The following is a 19,976-nucleotide window of genomic DNA, read 5'->3' as shown; positions in this document are numbered from 1 at the left end:
GAAAGGGCTGGCACTGCTGGGTGGAAATTGAAGCTGAACGGGAATGAAGCAAAGCACAGGCTTGCCTACTTCAGTCCATGAAATGAGTTCACAGTGGAAGACTTGTTGCTTGAGACTGTGCAAATTAAATCTGAAAAGGTCAGAAATACTTCCTGGTTCACAGTTTTTCAAATTAAAATGTCAGAGGAGACCATTACGAATGTGCTGTAGAAAACAGACTGAGATTAGCACAATAAAGTACGTATTGAATAGGAATTTTCTGACCTCCACCAAACCCTACAATGTTAAAAGCATTCCCACCACATCCACTTGCATTGCCGGGACCCGCTCACAGTACGTTTTCCTTCCCAACATGATGGAATGAAATGTAAATGTAGATAGGCGGGTATACCTGAAAACATAATGCTCAAGTTCTCTAAGTTTTAATAGTCTATAACTCTGCTGCTGCTTCCAGATACTGCCTGTAGCTGTCATTTCCAGTGATGTGCCCTTAGCAGCTGTGCTTGAGCCAGCCCAGCTGCTGTGTCATCACTCACAGCCACAGGGCAAGCCAGGCAGCCAGCACAACGCCCCATTTGGCTACCAGTGCCATTTGATCTCTCAATTCTTGGATATGTGAAGGCGTGACTTTCCTTCAGAGACCCCTCATCAACTCTCCTCAGTAGCCCAGCTGTCTGAAGATCTGTCTTTCTGTCTCAGCTCCCTGTTTGCCAGCTCTGAACTGCAGCCTGCCCATCTGAGAACCAAGATTAACTCATTCAGACAGTTGCTTGGAAAAATGCATCAAGACGTTAGAGAGAGAAGAAGAAACGTATCTTAAAGCAAACAAAATAATCAACCAATGAGCAAACATAACTGAGGCCAACAACAGAGCAAGTGAAAATGCAAGAACCAGATGCCTTTCCCCAGACAAAACCAAAAGGAAAAAACAAGTGTACTCTATCAGAGCAAATTACCAGAGGCTGTTTTACATCTGCATGCATCTAACACCCTCCCTTCCTCTCATGGGAGGAACAGCACAGCATTATCCTTCACAAGTTAAAAAGAAAGCAGAAACAGGTATTTATCCCTTCCCCAGAGTCTGAAACAGCAGTGCCCTTTCACCAGCTAAGCATCCAGGACAGCTCCTTCACTACCAGCTAGGCTGTACTTCAAGTGAAGCACTACTGGCCATGCAGTCACCAAAACTAACACTGAAGGCTACCAGCTTGCCTAGAAAGCTATCTGAAAGGAGTGCTGCACCATGCCTGTTTGGGGTATGGCCAAGCTTCTTCAATCTGGTTTGACCAGCCCCTAATTAACACTCCTTTTATTGCTGAAGTTATTAGCGCTGAGTGGGTTAGTGACATGATGGTGTATGTTCATGGCACATAACTGCTACTCTCCAGGCTACACAGTAAAATTTAATCACCCAGACCCAGCGCGCTTCCTCTCCAGTCTTTCAGTTTTGGATTTATTCCCCCCAGAATTGCCTTTCCTGAGAATTTTACAGCTAGCTAATTGACTTTCTGTTCCTTCTCTTGCACTGTGCATGAATAAGGTCTCTTCAGAGTTCTGCCAGCAGCTCTTTCATTTAATAAAAATGGTGTATCGTATTCATAAACCACCCAAATGGAAGGAAGGTTTGCAAAAAGCACAACAGTATTTATAAGAGGAATTATCATTGAAGTTATCAAGCTTCATATAATCTTCACTAGACAAAATGCCTGAGACGTGGCTGAGGAGGACCACATGCTGAAATACCAAATGAAGCTTCAAGGAAGACTGATAAAAGAAATTTATTTTCTCATCTTTCCTCTTCGCTCTTTTTTTTTTTTTCTCCTCTCTTTTCTTTTCTCCTCTCCTCTCCTTTATTTCAGTGTTTCATTAATTCTGGCACCAGATTCTGTAAAGCTTTTGATTGCTTTTCCCCACTTTACACATAAATTTACACTTTTCAAACATTATGGAAGGAAGCCGTACAGCAACCCACATTGCAGGCCATCTTGTATTTGCATATGACTCTAGAAATGAAAAAATATAAAATGCAAACTATTCATTGACAATTACACAGTCATCATCATGTTTCAGAACCTGAGCTAAAATGTGGCTGTTCTTTCCACTGTTCCAAAATTTAATTGGATGTTTGCTGAGTCTGAACATTGAAACTGTTATGGATAATTTCACATTTGGACACCATTGCTGCATCCATAAAAGCTGGCTATCACTACCTACTCAGCATCAGACACGCTGTATGTGGGTGCATCTATGTTTCTGCATCTATTTTTCTTCTTTATTAATATATATAGAAAGAAACACAATATAAAAATATATTCTATATAAAGATTTTTAGTGAACAGTTTCTCGATCAATGTTGAACATCAGTGCTTGAGTTCTGTGACTAAAAGTGCATATTCTGCATGGCTTTTCCCTGATTATTCTTTCTCCTTCCACTGAATCAGAATTAGAGAAAGCATTTTGTGTGGCATTTTGGGCTCCTGTTTACATCTCACTTTTATTTAAAACAAGATTTAAACTGCATATGACAAAAATGTAAGCAAATAAGAAAATGTTCTGCTGCTTCCCCTTAGTAGTTTCCACTGTCCAAGGCAGGTTGCCACTGCATTCAGAAGGCACAGAGAAGCTGGATCGTAATGACATTTTCTCCTAACGTGGACATTCAAAATGAGGTCTGTCACTGGTTTTCAGCTGTAAAACCTCAATCTCCAGTAACAAGCTATCAGCTCAGAACATCTGAGCATTATGAGGGGGCAGGTTATTTCTGATACAGCTCTTTCCCCCTTCACCGCAGGGGTGGTCAGAGGCCTGTCAGAGGACACGAGGCTGCTGCTGCCCAGAGAAGCACAGAATCACAGAACTTTAGGTGTTGGAAAGGACCTCTGAAGATCACTGAGTCCAACTCCTCTGCTAAAGCAGATTCCCTACAGTAGGTTGCACAGGAAAGCATCTGTGGTTTTGAATGTCTCTAGGGAAGGAGACTCCTCAACCTGTTCCCGTGCTCCATCACCCTCAAATAAGATGTTTTCTTTAAAATCTTAGAATCATAGAATCATGAAGGTTGGACAGACCTCTAAGACCATATAGTCCAACCCAACCCATCCCCGCCAGCAGTTTCTATTAGTGCCATGTCTCCACAACTCATGAGCACATGCAGGGAGAGACTCCACCACCTCCCTGGGCAGCCTGTGCCAGCGTTTAACCTTCTTGCTGAGAAGAACTTTTTCTCACATCCAACAATAACACCGCCTGTCATAACTTAAGGCCATTATCTCTTGCACTATCACTAGTCACTTGGGAGAAGAGCCCAGATGGGTAACCTTGTTGTAAAATGAAATTAGATCAGTTAAGCAGGGCTATGTTCCTTCACCTTAAAAAATCTTTAAATTTGGAAGTCAGTTATCAGATATAATCGACTTTAGAACATATTCCTTGAATGGGTGGTTTAAAAACAGACATTTCAGTTACATCAAAAGCTGGAAGAATAAGCTCTTATTTTTTAAAACATAAAACCAAATCAGAAATATTTACCTTCCTTATTATTAAGTCTGAAGCTGCACCAGGCACCCATGGGAGCAGCAGGCAGGTAAACAGGGGGAGTATTAACAGCCCAGGGAATGTGGAAAGGGGGTTGTGCCAACCAAAAGCATTCAGGTATGCATTCACTCTGAAAGAACAGAGCTCTCTCCACCCCAAAATCAGAAAAAATGCCCTTTCTCCACTCATGCTGCAATTTTAGCAATTAATGTCTCTACCATAGCAACACATTTCAAGCTTGAATACATACAGTGCATTTATTGTTCTTATAAACTCGGTGCAATTATTTATCTTTTCTATATCATATTCACAACAGATGTTTTTCCCCCTGTACAATTATTACTTGTATTCTATTCTCATTAGGTACATGGAAGAAAATGATAAGGAGTAAAATGCTATACAGCTTTTAGCATGAGTACATTCTATTCTGTACATTTCTAACCACTGTATCATGGCAAAATAACATGGAACAAACACAGAGTAAGGGCCAGCCATTGACCTATGGACAAGGACTGGCAGAACTGTACCTGATACTAAAGCACTGCTCAGGAACTCTGCATGAATTTCCTATCACAGAAAAGCACAACCTATACACTGGTTGAGGATTTGAACAGGCCTCACAAGACTGCCCTTCAGCCTGGATTTTCTCCTCAGTCTCAGAGAGTCACTTTGTTCCCATTCTCTCTCCTTCCTTTTGTAAATGATGTTAAAGACACATTACATATGTTTCTTTTCTATATAACCAGCAAAGCTCCTGAAATTATTGCAATACAGCTTCCTCCAGCTGAAAGCAACACGTGTGCCTTAGCTATTCCATCATAAAGTAGGTTATTCCCTGACTGCCATACTCCCTCGTCAGCCCTGCTGTGAGCAAGGTCTGGGGGCTGTTTAATGTGGAGCATTCAGCACAGTGTACCTGTAATTGATTAATACAGATGTGGTCAAGGAGCCTAACAGTAGAGTGCTACATTCTGTTGTTTCATTTTACCTCATGGTACAACTCCTGTCGCCTGCAACAGCTTGTTTCCAGTGACCCTCTTCTATACACACAGCTTGTATAAATCTGCTCAGATGAACATTAGAGTAAGTTTCTATAAATTTTAACAACATTGGAACTCTCTATTCAACCTTATTGCTGACCCTACTGCTTGGAACTCAGCAAGACTAAAGCCAAGGGTTTCAGTGTGGTTATTTGACTCTAATACCAGGTTCTGACTTGCACAGCATGAAAAACTGCAAGCCAAAGTTGCTCACTGTCTTATGTAGTTCTCCCTGCACACTAGGCAAACAATCAAGCTGTGTATGAAGCATGAGCAGGGCTTCCTTGTGCACCCCATTTCAGCACAGGTACCACCTTGAGTTCCTAATCCCTCTGGCCTCCCTCACCTCCAATACATCTGCCAGCTGAGCTTGGTGCTGGAGACCTCCACAGAGCTGCCACAATGGGGAGAGTACAAACCTCCATTCATCAAATCCAACCCCGTACTCCAAACATTTCTATTCAGATGTTACTTCCCAGAGCAGTCGTGAGTCTCTTTTGTGGTGCCCTTTTATGCAAACATACTTAAAAAGTAATGACAGTCCATCTGTCTAGTCCTATGTCTTCTTTTTCATATACAACACGACAACACTTCTGAGAAACTGCTGTAGAAAGAGATACAGGACCATTATTTTTAGTCTCATAAAATTTACCTTAAGAAGGAAACTTCAGCTTTGTACAAATGCCTGCTAAAATGCCCAATGGCACTCCAGAGAGGAGCTAAGTCTGCTAAGTCTACTCTTGTCTGCTTCCTTCCCACAGCCAGTTTTTCAGTCAGGCTGCACACTTGATCATACAAATATCTCAGAAGCTTCCAGTGAGTGCTTTCATCATAGGCTGAGGAGAGGTTTCTTCTCTCTCTACGTAACGTAAGTATGAGTCATATCTTGCTTTTATCATCAGCGATCTGCATCAATATTAAAAGGGAAGACCTTACTTGACACTGCTGACATTTCTATAAGACAAAAGAAGGAAAGCCAAAAAGCATACTTCTTTAAAAAAAACCCATACAAGCACAAGCCATTGCACATTTCTAACATATATCAAAAAGAAACAAACAAAAGCCAACACAGCAAATAAAATGAAAGTGTGTTATTTTTCCCTGGAATTCCTTTAAAAGAAGAGTGATTAAGGTATTAGGACTTACTCTGCAGAGGACAGAGTTGAAAGGGTTGCCAATGTTAGAACAACTCGAGACAATCCAGGATCCCTGACTACAAAGAAGGAAACTAGCAGTGGCGTATCACTCGGATGCATTGCAAGCTCTTTAGGAAATTATAACAAAAGCCTGACCAGGTGCTGGATGAAGCACACATCCTGCGCTTGTGTGCAGCCTCAGATACCCTGTTCTCATCTCAGAGACATAAAATAAATGAGAAAGATGTTTCAGCTCATTAAATATGCTGACTCCAAAGGATTACCCGTGGAATTCAGAATGGTGCAATAAAGGAGGCAAACCTGAACTTTAAACTCATTTCTGCAGTCTGAGGTCCCTTAGCTTCTGTGAGTTATAACTAAGTGCCTCATGCAAAATAGGGTGGGCTGTGTATTACACACTTGACACTTTTCCAAGCACTTCGGCAATGAACACGGCAATACCTTTGGATAACACTCAAGTGAATGACAAGGTGTTTAGCAATTACTTGAAGACCGGAAAACGGAGTTGTTAAGAAGTATGAGCAAAGGAGCAGAAAAGCCCTAGAAAACTAAGCAGGGCTTCAGAAAGTACACATTGATAAGGACAAATAACAGTGATGAAAAAATCCATTTGCCTGCATGTCATATGCTGCAATTAGAACAAATGCCTCACAGATTCCTCCTGAACGAGCACCCACTAGGGCTGCTATCCCTGGCTACATTAAGGTCACCATTAATTCTCAGCAACGTCATGCCTCAGTCCTCTGATGCAGTGTCTCACTAATTAAAAAATGTACTTTTTAAAGGCTGCAGATGGGAATTTTCATGGCTGCTATCGGAGCCCATCACCAACTGAGGGCAAATCTCTGTGTTGCCACTCACAGAAGAGCTCCTGTAGAGGTCCTAGTGCCAGCTCCCATAGGCTGGGTATACTTCTTGATTTTAAAAGGCCACTTAATCTGAATGCTTTTAGTGATAGTAATTCCAAAAGGGAACTGCACTAATGGCTTCTCAAAATACTGCCAAGCCCTTCAAATACATGCACATAATATTGGCCAAGAAAAATGGAAATTTTTTTTTTTCCACTAATTTCACACACACTGTGTTTTCTTTTGAAATTCCAGTTTTGGGCCTTACCTGCTCTGACCTCTACTTGCTCAAAAATTTCACAATCACAAACCCAAGCAAAGCCAGGTCTAAAAAGTTCAGGGTCACTTAAGCAAGGACTGCCCAGATGAGACCACTGCTGCCTCTATGGAGTGCGGGAGATGCAAACAGCAGCTACTGGGAGAAAGTGGCCTCCCAGTCTTTCCTGTCACTTCATGTCTTAAGAAGCTATCTTGATGTGACATAGAGAACATAAATGGCAATTAATTGCATTTAGATAGTACTCGCTTATTCATTATACATTTTCTGTGGTTTTGTCTATTTGTTTTTAATTCTAATGAAATTGGTCCATTTCTTAATTATTTTTCCTTGGCAGCTTATCCTCCATCTATAGCTATGAGTTGTCAAGTAGTTCATAACAATGAAGTTTATTCATTTCACTTTTTTCTTGGGAAGAAAATGCATTTTGGGGAACACGGTTGTTATTCAGGACGATTTGCAAATATTTCCATTTTATAATTTTCTGCAAACAGCTCATTATAAACTTTGAGGTTTAAAATGATAACAATAAAAACTAACTTCACCTCGGAGTATGGGGTCACCACTGGCTCTTACTATTCCATGGGATGAAAGCATGATGTATGAGAGAATCGCTCTAGAAACAAACTTTTCTTTCACACTTCTTTGATATCCCAGTCTTGGCTCCAACTGATTTTAGACAGGAGGTTTTCAGTAACTCTAAAAGCTTCTAAAATAGCTGCACTTGTCATCCTTCCTATTCACCCTGTGAAGTTTACTTTGACCTTTGTAGCACAGATCATCCCAGTGTTGGTTTAGCACAGTCAACATCCTTGTCACAAGACTGCTGCCAAGGTCTATTGCAGGGGAGTGAGCTTTCTCAGAGAAGAGATGACATTTTGAGACAAGCAAAGCAAAACAAAAATAAATAAATAACAAAGTAAAGAGAAAAATGTTCTCTCCAAGTTTTGATCCACCAGGTTTGGTTTTGCTTTTGTTCCCACATAAAGCGAATAAAACACCATGCTCTAGCTATAAGGGGAAGCAAGAACTGCTGTACAAATGAAAATGTCTTTTTACAGCATTGTCACAACAGCTCTGTGTCAACAAAAGCTCCCCAGGCTCTCTTTATCTTTCATTAAGTGAAACTTCTGTTAAAACTGAATTACTGAAAAAAATATGAAAATCTTTATTGTCAGGCCCTATTAATTAAAAATAATAATAACAAAAATATTTATTGTAAGGAGATCTATGATTTGCTTCTACAGCCGCAAACATTTTTCATTTTCTATTTAACTTAACGGAGGAAAAAAAGTGAATGTTTTCCTAATATTTTCCATAGTTATGGGTGTCCATAATATATTATGTACATTTATACAAACCTCTTATTGTTGTGAACATCCTTCCATTTTAATTAACGGAGAACTTTACCAGTAATCTTTTCCTTTTTCCATTGTCTGTATTATTTCTTATATACAATACATTCATATCCGGAACTCTCTTAGCCATAAAAAAGCTCTGATGCTTTCTATAGTGACATAAGATGAGATTTTTACTCTAAACTCATGGTGTAGATAGGGGAAGATTTTACTTTGTTTTAAAAATGACATTTTTTATCGAGTTAATACTTACAAAGAATTCCACATTCTATCAAAGGACATCTCTAGAAAGTAGGTATGGACCTCCTTTGTTTTCTTTAACAGCAATAAAGCATAAAATACAACAGTGAAATAGCAAGAGATGTTTATTTTAATGTCAATCATTTAAATAAAAAAAAATAATAGCATGGGGGATGTCACAGACAGCTCTTAAAGCCACATCTCTAAAGACATAAGTAAAAACATCCATGTTGGCTTCAGTAAGGTCAGGATTCTGCTCTAAGCCCCTCTCCACCTCACTGCTTAAGCTACAGGGCTTAATACATGCTGCTACAAATTACACATTGTGTATAGCTGTAACAACAGTACAGGCAATTTAAATCTGATCTAATTTACTGCTGTAAAGCACATCCATTTACACAGAGTAAATATTACTCTTTTGTTTCATTGTTCCTCACAGAGACATAAAAAGAAGCAAAAATTATAACCAGTTTGCAGAACAGTATCTAATGAACTTACTGTAGCTCTTCTAACATCAAAGCCCTCCCATCCTCCTTCAAATGAATCCATGGTGTTAAGCATATGCCACTTCACAGACACACAGAGACATGGATGTACACATGCACTAAATTTCCACTGGTGCAAATGAAATTTTGGGTATCTCTAGAGATAGAAACTGCACAACCTCTCTGAATTTATCAATATGAATTGATAAATTGAAGAGAAATAACTTCACTACCACCTTCTACATTTCTTAAAAAACGTTTTAAATGCTTATAAAAAAAATGAATTAGTTCAGTGAATACACTGCCCATATTAAATTATAGTCTTTTCTCTTCAAAATATAGTGCTTGCGCAAAGTGCCAGACACTTTTAACTTTGGAGATGGGAACCTTCTGTTCTTCCAGGAACACTGAGAGGAAGCTTCCAATCACAATGCTAACGGTCACACACAAAAATCCCCTGCCTCCTTCATTTCTTCTCTCCCATGCATGCATACACAAGGCCATTTGCTGCTTCTTCTCCAAATAAGCACAGTTTTAGACACCAAATTGGAGCAGAACACTTTGGCAGAGTTCAATGGGAACTGGCATCTTTTATAAGACCAGCTAAGATGGGAGAAGAATACAAATTGTTTTTACCACAATGTTTTTTGGTAATCTGTGAAAAATGACTGAGCAGTCTCTGTAATGGAATAACACTGAGGTTTTCTCTTGGCATTTGAAATTAAAATTTCTTTGTGGGAAAAATAGCTCTGCATATAGGAGCAAAAAAATACAGATAATAGTTCAATTTTTTGTGTGTTAAAATAAGTTGAATGCAATAATTCCTTCAATAGAACCCTTTAAGGGCAAGCTTGAATCATGAGGCTGATACAGGCCATGCTTTACAGCAGATGAAGCGCACCAGTATCAGTTTCCAAATGGTGCAGAGTTCAATACTATTATTTCCTCAAACCAGAGCCCTAATTATAGCACTGTGTATTTGGCATCTGCTCAGGCATATCTGCACAGCACAGGTGTGACAACCTGGGTTAACTAACTCAAGTGAAATTACAGATAAAACAGATACTTGTGATGTTTCCTTGAATTAAAGCTTGAATTCAATAATGGCTTCAGTCTTAAGCCACTGTGCAGGAGTTAAATGCAAGCTATAGCATCTGCCTTGCCATTTAAAAAACCTGTCACTGCCACGGACCAGCCAACAGAACCCACGAATAGAGTTCTCATGGGTAACACAGCAGACACTCCTTTGGAATAGCAGTCATAGATTGAGCCTTATCCTTTTTCCTATTACTTCCTATTATGTTGTTACTATTTTCTGTCCTTATCTCTTTTCCTATTACTGAAAAGCCCCTCCTTTTTTTTTCTTCTTCTTTTTTTTTTTTTTTTTTTTTGGTCATATGGAGCTTTAATTAAACAAAATGTACCATTAATTAGTTTTTGCACACCTCAGTAAGAAGGGGTGGAGAAAGCGAGCTAGTACTAAAAGAAAGCTCTAGAGAAATAGAATCACAGCATGGCTGAAGCTGGAAGGGATCTCTGGTCTGCGCAGCTCAACTCCTGCACAGGCAGAACCGCCTAGATGAGGGTGGTAGGGCCATGCCCTGACCTCTCTTTACAACATCAGCAGTAACTGAGGACTGAGAATGCAGAAGAAATGGTTTTATGTTTTCTCTTTCAAAGGGACCTATACAGATTTAGGAGAAGAAATGCTGAACTGATGTAAGGATTCTTTCACCACCACTGATCAATGTTTTATATTGTGTTTGGTGGGGAGCAAGAAGATTTCAGTCTTTTTCACCCAGCCTGGCATTTTTCATTAAAAAGAATGAGAAAGGAAAAAAAATCACCGACAATAAAATCAATCCACTCTGAAAAGGGAACTAAAGCATTGCGTGACAATGCTCAATACCTGCATCAGCTTAGTGTTTTCACCACAAAGACATGTACGGTAAATACAGAATTTTTATTCGAGAGCCAACCAGTAGGGAAGAACCAAAAGGCCAAATTAATGATAAATATAACTCAAGAGCACAGCTGCTGGGGCATGCATGCAGGCATACATAAAGACTGCATTGTACAGCCTCAAATTTTCCTTCTCTAAAAAAGGGACAAGGAAGGTTGATCAGGAAGAAAAGAAAATCAAAGATGTGCCAAAGCGCTGTGTGAAGGCAATAAGTTAGAGAACATCAGACATGGCACATTCATGAGCTTTTGGGAGGATCCTGGGAGTCAAAGAGACAGTCACTTTCTGAGGAATCTGGATGCTTTCAATGAGGTACTACAAAAACAAATGATGTACCCTGTGTCACTGCAGAGGTACTTCATGCTAAGCTCCTTAGCTCTACCAGTAGCACTGAGTATATCTGCTTAACATTCAAGAATGGACATTCAGGGACATCTTCTGAAGTCAAACAACGTAAGCACAGAAAGTAAACAAGGAAGCAAAAAGATAATCTGTTTCGGTTTTATGTCTGCAGGGACTTCGGAATCTCTATAGTACTGTTGCTTTTATCTATGAAGCTAAGGAAAGCGCTGCACAAGACTTAGTACCCTTTTCCTCTCTCCCTATGCCCTAGTCTAAATATTAGATTAAAAAAGAAAAAGAAAAAAAAGATGCTCTAGACTTAACACCAAATGTTTCATGCATCAGGAAAACACCAATTAGGAATCTGGAGTTCTGCCCAGTTTAATAATGCAGTGGAGTGCCATGGTAGCATGAACTGTTAGAAGAATCACATCTGCTAATCTTTTCTGCTTGCAAAGACAAAAATTAGGTCTTAGTATGATTTTGATGTCAACTGGAAGCTTTAGAACAGTACTGAAATATGGATTTCACATGCCATATTAGTTTTGTAAGCATATGCTAAATAAACCTGCCCTTCCCCTTTGCCCCCTCCTCAGTCTGCTTAGCTATCCTTTATACACTGAAACTTCCATCTTGGCATTTTCTCCCTAGAGCTTCTGCTTCAGAAGCGCTGAAACCACAACATCAAACAACAGCAATTACAGCAGATGCCAAGCCATTGTGGCAACAACTCCAGCACCTTATGAATCAGAAGTATTTCTCCATTAGCATTCATGCATTTTATGAATGTGGGGCTTTTTTCCTTGTCTTCCAATATTTTTGCACACAGATACAGCTCTCAGAGCTGAGTCCATTTTGCCAATTCTCAAACAAATCACAGAAATCCTTGAGACCACATCCAAAACAATAAGGCATAAAGTTTAGGTGTGTATGAGATTTGACTTCATTTTTCATTCCCCACACATGTTGTCCTTACTCCATGAAGCAATGCTAAGACAAACTTCCAGCAATAGCATCCTCTGGTTCCCAATCTCCTCATGCATAGCACCACACAGAGATCATCAGCATGCTCTGTTAAGGCCACAAACCACTCTTACAATTAAATTTCTGCTATCCAAAACAAGGGAAATGAAATAATACTAAATTCCTAATAAATGTTGATTTAGTATTTGCCAGATGACTTCTCTTACTGCAGTTTCCTACCTGCACTATTGCAATGCACCAGTTCTCACCTCAAGGGAGGAGGAACTCTTCTCACAGTTCTGAGATATACTCTAACCTGAACTCAAGGACAGTGAAAAAAGGAAAAAACTGATGAAGAAAAGTGAAGAAAATTTAGAGAGCAGCAAGGAGAGCAAGATGACATTCTCATTTCTATCCTACCACTTTTGTAGCAATTATGGAAGGAACATCCCAAATAAAGTCAAGTACAGTCAGCTAAGCCTTCACTTAGGGAACAAGCACCAGCTATGCGTCATCACTAAATAAGACCTGCAATTCTCTGTTGACTCAACCCTGAGTCATTTTTCTCTGGGTTTCTACCAACACTGACTTTACATCAGATCCATCTGAACAAGCAGCCCCTGCCCTTTCAACTAATTCTCACAGCTACTGAGAAGGCAAATCCTGGGAAGAAAGAGGGGGTTAAAAATATTATGGCTAAAATCTGTCTCATAATAAAGTACTATTAAGGTTCTGATGGAGTACATAGGCCATTTCCTTATGTTATGAAGAAGTTTAATGATGTCTTTTAAGAATAATAGATACATGGGCTGCTCGAAAGCATTCTCAAGATGGTATTGCTTTTCTTCTGCTAAGCCTGCTAATTATGACATTATTCCAATAATTAAGAACTTGAATTCCTTACAAGCATCATTGAATTAATTCCCTGAACTGCACTCATTCTGCAGAGCCACACCACAGCAAGAGTAGCCTCACCTGACAGCCAGTGCTCTCGCAAAGAGCAGAGGTGTGCCTGAATGTAATTCAACTGCACACGACACCCTTTCCAGACAGACCAAGCCCTGGTCCTCAGTTATTTGCTAAAAGATGAGTGACCCGGTCATTTCAATTTCCACAAGGAGCATTGCTCATAGCACATGAAAACATGTTTCACTAGCTTGCTTTCCAGGTACCAGAAGGTATGGCTTATGCTGGCATATTTTCATTTTATGACTATCTGAAACAATAAAGTCAGAAGAAATTTATCAGAGGAAGCTATAGAGAAAAAGTAAACTAGCTTAACTGTGCTAATCCCTAATGATAAAAACTGCCCCGTGCCATCAAATTAAATACTTAAATCCACCTCCCTGTGATACACTTGCATCAGATGTGATGTATTACATGCCATTAGCAAGTCTGTCAGCAAATCCCAGCAAACTGGTTTGCACTTTCTCATCTATTCTTAGCCTTCTTGTTTATTTATTCTTACACATACAACAATGCCTACAAATGTGAGCCCACTCTGTCAACCAGACTTGTATCTACAGGATACATGCAAAGCTAACTTCAGAGTGAATTTTTAATCATTTCTTTTTAGGACTGAGAACATAACGGATCAAGCATTGAATATGTTGTATTTTTCCAAGATCTTTTTATGGTTTTTTTGTTTTTTTTTTTTCTCTGACACTGAAGGGAAGAAAAAAAGATATTTCTCTGTCTTAGTTTTTCATCTTCAGAAATATTAAATTCTCCTTGAGACAACATTTGTTTTGCTGCTAAATCTCAGTAGAAAAATAAATAAAACAGGAGCAGGTGGAACAGTTATTTTCTTGTTACATGAACATCATAAACCATTATCATTATTTTTAATGGTTCTTTAAAACGGCATATGGGCTGCCATTGTAATTTCAAATACTGAGGGAAGAGACAACCTCACTTCTTTTGAGCCTTTTTGATAGACTTCCTTCAGAATGCATAGAAATCATCAGAAAACATATTCTAGATTCCTAATCATATCCTCAAACTTAAATTGCAGGTATGAGAAAACAGTCACCCTACCTTTCATCTGGTTATGAACAACAACACAAAACAAGCAAAACACCCCCGGCAATTTCTCTCTTCTTGCTGGCCAGCACTACAGCAATGCGTGCACTTTGAGATGACATGAGCAACATATTTCAAAAGCTGTCTGCTTTGGGATAAAATTTGGATCATAAACATTAGCGCAAACAATAATTCCTTCTTTATCTTATAGGAAATACAGTGTATCTCTGAAAGCACACACATGTGCTAAGTCAGCCAGTTAGGAATGCTTAAATAGCATATTATCTTGTTCATTTATTTTCTGTTTTATTGTTAAGTGACACAGATGGAAACTCATACCATGGTATAACTAAAAATGTATATAAAAAAAAAAGTAAACCAAAGCAAGTCTCAAAGATTTTTTATGAAAAAATTATTTCAGAATACTTCCCCCCAGGTTTATTCAAGCTGCAGTGTATATATGAATCTAATTTTTATTTTTTGTGTATTTAAATTATTGGAAATAATGTTTCTCATTAAATAAATTTTTTGAGCTTGAGAGAAGAGGAGGCTATATTTTGGTTTGGGTTTTATTTATTTAAAAAAAAAGGGGGTGAGAAAAATGTGGATTTTTTTTTTCCTGCCTCCTGGGATTCCTGATGAATTATTTTCATGTATGCTTTTTTCTTCTAACAAACACGCAGAAATGCAGAATAATATCCTACAGGGAACAATTGATTGAACTGGCTGGCCACTGATGGTAAAAATGAGTCTAGCAACAGGAAATCAGTGAATTTGAAAATGAAGGATTATGAAGTTAGTAATTATCATTTCAAACAAGAGAAATAATGTCCTAGTGCCTAAGAACATAGAAGTGAAGGATTGAGATAGTATAAAAATAAAGAAGTATATCCAGTTGAACTAAATGCCAGTGTAAAATTTCTGCCTTTGTGTAAGCCTGAAAAAACTTTAGCGAAAGCTGAATACACTGAGAAATGAGAAATTAAGGATTTTCTTGAGATCTTCAAAGGTGAAACCATTAGTTTACTTAAGGAATAAAACCCAGAGGTTGAATGGAAAGACAGGGGAACATTTTGTAGTAAAATGTTTAAAATAAAACAAGTTTCATTTAGATTTGCCAGGAAAGTGAGTGATAGTTAAACACTTAAGAATTACTTGAGTCATACTTCAGAACTGTATTACTCCTTGGAATACAAACAGCTCAGAAGTATGGTTGCACTGAGTCAGGATTGGAACTACAAAAGGCAAATAAATAGCACTGTCCATGCAAATTCAGCTATTCACACTCTTTAATGTTAGGATGACTTTCCCAACATCACATGATGGAAAGCAATTCTTAATAGTGGAATTTAATGAAGAGAACTGAAGCCTGGGGAGGTCAGGATAAGAAGAACTCTGCTGAACTGCTGATATTTGGCTGTTCCAGATACCAACATAGCTGTGGCACACAAGTTCTCCAAAAGGGAGACACAAACTAGCAGTGCCCAAGTTCCTCAGCACTACACCCAATGTAGTGAGCAACACTGACAGCACAGCTCTAAGAATCACTTGGGGTAGCAGATACAGAGGACTGGAACTATACACTCCCAACTATAAAGGAAGCAGTGGGTCACTGTGTGCTTTGCAGTCCCTAGTAGTACCCAGACCCTGGAGAGAAAAGCAGGGATCCAGTGTGAGGACAGGCATCTCTGAATGTCAGCTTCCAAAGGGCAAGACAGTTATTGCTGGAGTCTCTCATCTCTAGGGAGAGCTACAGGAGTCAAACACTAAAAGAATTCCTAGGACTGGAATTGAGGGAAAATTCCAAATTACACTTTTATAATCATTTCGTAATGAAGATCTTCTGATCAAGAATTTCCACAGAATTTGACTGTAAACAAGTCTTTAATGTGAAGAAGCTAGAGCATGGTGAGTCATGTATTCCATGCACAAACCTCTACCCACAGAGCTGAGCTTATAAGCAAAGCATCTGGGAGAAAAACTTTGTTTCAAAGACTGTGATGGAAAGGAAAGCAATGGGTTTTTGTATTGCCAAGCGTGAAAGAAACAGATTTCAAGCTCCTCTTCTGTTCTGGTAAAATACTACTGTTCTGTGTATGAAATAATATGTGTATATCACCCAAGGCCTTAAGTTTGGAAGTATTTGATGATACTACTGATAAGCCAAGATTCACGTTCTCCCACAAGTAGTTGACATGCTACCTCCAACAATCCCCTCCATCCAGTGTCTATTACCATCCAAGGGAATATGCTCCTTGCAAAATCGTCACAGTTTTAAGTGTGCCAAAAGGATCCTGAAATGCAAGCAATGCTAACTAGGGATATGTGTGGTAAAATATTTCAGTATTTTTTTGGAAGAAGAGATCCTTGAGATGGTGGCCTCCTCACCATACCCTACCAAAATAATTATTTTACCTCACTTTTCTTACCACTTCTGCAAAACTGAGTATCTTCATGATTGGAAAACTGAAAGCCTCAAATTCTGAGTCTGTAATGAAACTTTTTAGCTGTAATGTTTTCCGTGGAATCAGAATTGATTTTTATTATTGTTTACCCAAAATTCAAAAGTGCTTAACAAGTGGCATGTCAGACACAATTGCTTCATGAGAAGGAGCAGCAACTAGAATGTCTTCTGTGTTGGTTAACTCTGACCTTTCTTGAAAGTTGAAGGAAAAGGAGTCTTCCTGCTGCTACTGACAACTTCCAAGCCAACTACTTGCACTCATATTCATTCCTTCATCAGCTCCACAAGAACAGTTTCCTCACTCTTTGTGAGCATAAAGACCCAGGAGGATGACTAGAGTCTATTTTTAACAGATGTCTGTGAATGAGTGCCATGACAGTTTGGAGAGTTTGCACAGCTACAGCTTGTACACTGACCAGTACAAGGGATTCTGTGCAAATTCAAATGAAATTATGAATACGCATTTGTTCAGCTTCCCCATTGACTGGTATCTCCATCGTGATGAAAAAGCAGTCGAAACATCCAGGTACCTGGCTCAGTGCAACTTAATCACAGATCACCCACAGTGATAACTGCCGTTCAAACACCATGTCCAACTGTGCAAAGATGGATCTCCTCATACCTCTTTCTTCTAGTCTCAGTTCTGAGGCCCACACTACTTAGAAACAAGTGATGTCCAGAATACCAGATGCTTGTCAAGGCTGATAGAAATTCAGCTGATGCAGTGACTGGGGCAGTGCAAAAAGCCATGGCCCTCTTCTATCCTTTTAGAGGTGAGGACAAGACGTGAATAGCATAACTACAGGACCACAGGTAGGCTCCGTGATTGAGGAGAACCTGTGTTCCAGCTTGCTGAGTAAACAAGGTAGGAAGAAGTCCAGCTGGCCCTGTTAGATGAAAGGTGCCTTTTGGAGTCACTACAGAACCAGTGCTGTACTTCCACTATTGTTTCACCTTAACCAGACTGCTGAGAAATGCTTATTGTAGTGCAGACATGAAAGAAGATAAATGGGAAAAATCAGAGCTGCTATTGAGCTGCTGGCAGGGACTCACAAGATGCTCTGTTGTGAAGGAAGAGAAACTTCCCATATGGAGCTACCATGACCAAGTGGGAATTTAATGGTGCATGATTCTAGCAGATACTGTGTTCAGGTCCCATTGTGAAGGTCTTTTCTTCAGCTGAAGTAGAGCCATGCCTCCATGCTTCAAACAGAAGAATCCCTTCGAAAGGATGATGTTTAAGTAGTTCAGTGAACCTCTCCTGAATGTCTTGCTCAAAAAGATGCCGCTCAACTGTCATAATATTGAGAGCATAAATGTATTCTACACAAATAATCTCTAAAGAGGAAACTGGCCAAAGGTTTGGGAAGGTCATCTTGCTTTGGGAAGGTCATCCAGGCAAACAACTGGCACAGGGTAGAGCAAGCACCTTAGTGTTCTGGAGGAGTCCAAAGGAGGTGGGATCCTATTTGTATTGCAAACACAATAGATAGAAAAACAGATAGAAAAATAGATCTCACTCTTCTCAGAGCTCTGCCTAAGGCCAGGAAGTAGCAGGTGTGTACTGTAAGCTATTAGGTACTAGCATTACTCTCTATTCTAGTCCTCAAGATGCTGCGTTCACTGAGTAGTTTATTGAGAAACAGCAGGGCAAACGACAAACTTCAAATGCTTATAATAGCCATACATGAAGTGTTCTTGGGTATCAAGAGAGAGACAAACAAGATAGAAAACAGCAAGAAAGCCACATTAAAAGGCCTTGCCAGAATCAAGCAATTACAAAACTCCACTGAAGATATTTATATTTTATATATATATATTTATATATGTATTTATTTTATATATATATATTATTGTTTATATAATAATATATAAATATATAAATTATATTATATTATATATAAATATAACAATATATAAATATATATTGTTTATATATATAAATTATATATATATATATAAAATAAAAAATTTTATATATATATATAAAACAAACCACAAACAACCGCCCTTGATTAATACAAACAGTAATACCTATGTTTAACTTGAGTGACAATTACCAGAAGCGAAGTAAACTTTTCTGGTACACTTTCTTCAGCTGTATTATTCATAAGGTCAAACATTTGCAAAAGGGATATTTTGAAACACTGGATTACACCAGAAACATTAACCTTATCTAAATTAGTTCTGCCCACACTCTCAACCAGTACATTTCCCCACATGTTTGTATATTGATTTTTTCCCATCTTTTATTTATTTCAGATTCCTCAGGGGTGAACAGAAGTCTATTAAGTTGCTAACAGGAAGTTTGGGTTCTGAAAGGGTTTTTTTGTTGGTTTGTTTTTGCTGTCAAATGTCTCTCCGGCTGGATCCCTTTACAAATGTAAATTAAGAGGTTTAATAAAATGTAGTTATCCAGCATAGAATTCTAATTTGACTTAGACAACACATTTCCTCATTCAGAACACAATATGCTGTCTTTCTATTCTAACACCCTGCTGATGTGGATCAGGACCCATTAGCCCTCAGCTCTATTCTGGTAAGCAGAAAAAGTATTCTGTTTTTCTAGTCCTTCCATTTTGCTTCCTTTTTTCCAAAACAAATGGTGCATTGCAACATACACTTATCAGCCCCATGGACCTCAGCAGGTAAGGATGAAAGCAAGAACCAGCTGCTGTAACTGGAGAGGTTTACAAACAGGAAGTTAAATAGCCTCTCAATCCTTCATTTCCCCAGTTGCTTGTCTGGATTAAAATGTCCTTTGGAGCGACTGACAGTCCTGTAGCTCTCACTGGCCAGGGCAGACAACCCTTAATGCTGTTTGAAACAGTACTGCTTCTCATGCTTCTCAGGTGATAACAAGCGATTTAACCCTGAGCATTTGACCTCCCACAGGAGTGTGAGTCATCAGAGAGATCAGCAGCCTTATGTAACAGAATGAGTAGCTAGACAGTACTCAGCTGGTCACTTATTAACTAATTTACAGCACTCTGAGATGAAGTTTAATTAACATTTATCTCTGGTGAAGCTGTCACTGTACAAAAGTTTTCAGTGCAAGAAAAGCAACAGTATTTACTCTTCTGTTCAGACCCAGCTCACCTGAGCCAGCTTTGGAGATGCTGGTAGATCCCACCTGAGATGCTGGTAGAACCCACCTGAGGGTAAGGTGGGCAATTCTGAGCAAGGGAGCAATGCATGCTGAGCAAACCTCTGGTTAGAAGCAAGATGAGTGCAAAGTGAGCTATGCCTTAACAGGGCTGTAACTAATCCTTCTGGCTCCTAA

The 19,976-nt window shown here is 39.1% G+C and overlaps 1 long non-coding RNA gene across 1 annotated transcript in view; it reads right to left on the bottom strand.

The window, feature by feature from the left end:
• The window catches only part of LOC128078094 (uncharacterized), a 115,574-nt gene that overhangs the window by 86,272 nt on the left and 9,326 nt on the right, over positions 1–19,976 (bottom strand). The gene's annotated exons all lie outside the window — the stretch shown is intronic.

Source organism: Tympanuchus pallidicinctus, unplaced genomic scaffold (assembly GCF_026119805.1).
Source record: "Tympanuchus pallidicinctus isolate F22 unplaced genomic scaffold, pur_lepc_1.0 scaffold16, whole genome shotgun sequence".
Lineage (NCBI taxonomy): Eukaryota > Metazoa > Chordata > Aves > Galliformes > Phasianidae > Tympanuchus > Tympanuchus pallidicinctus.
This window is presented reverse-complemented; position numbering and strand designations above follow the sequence as displayed.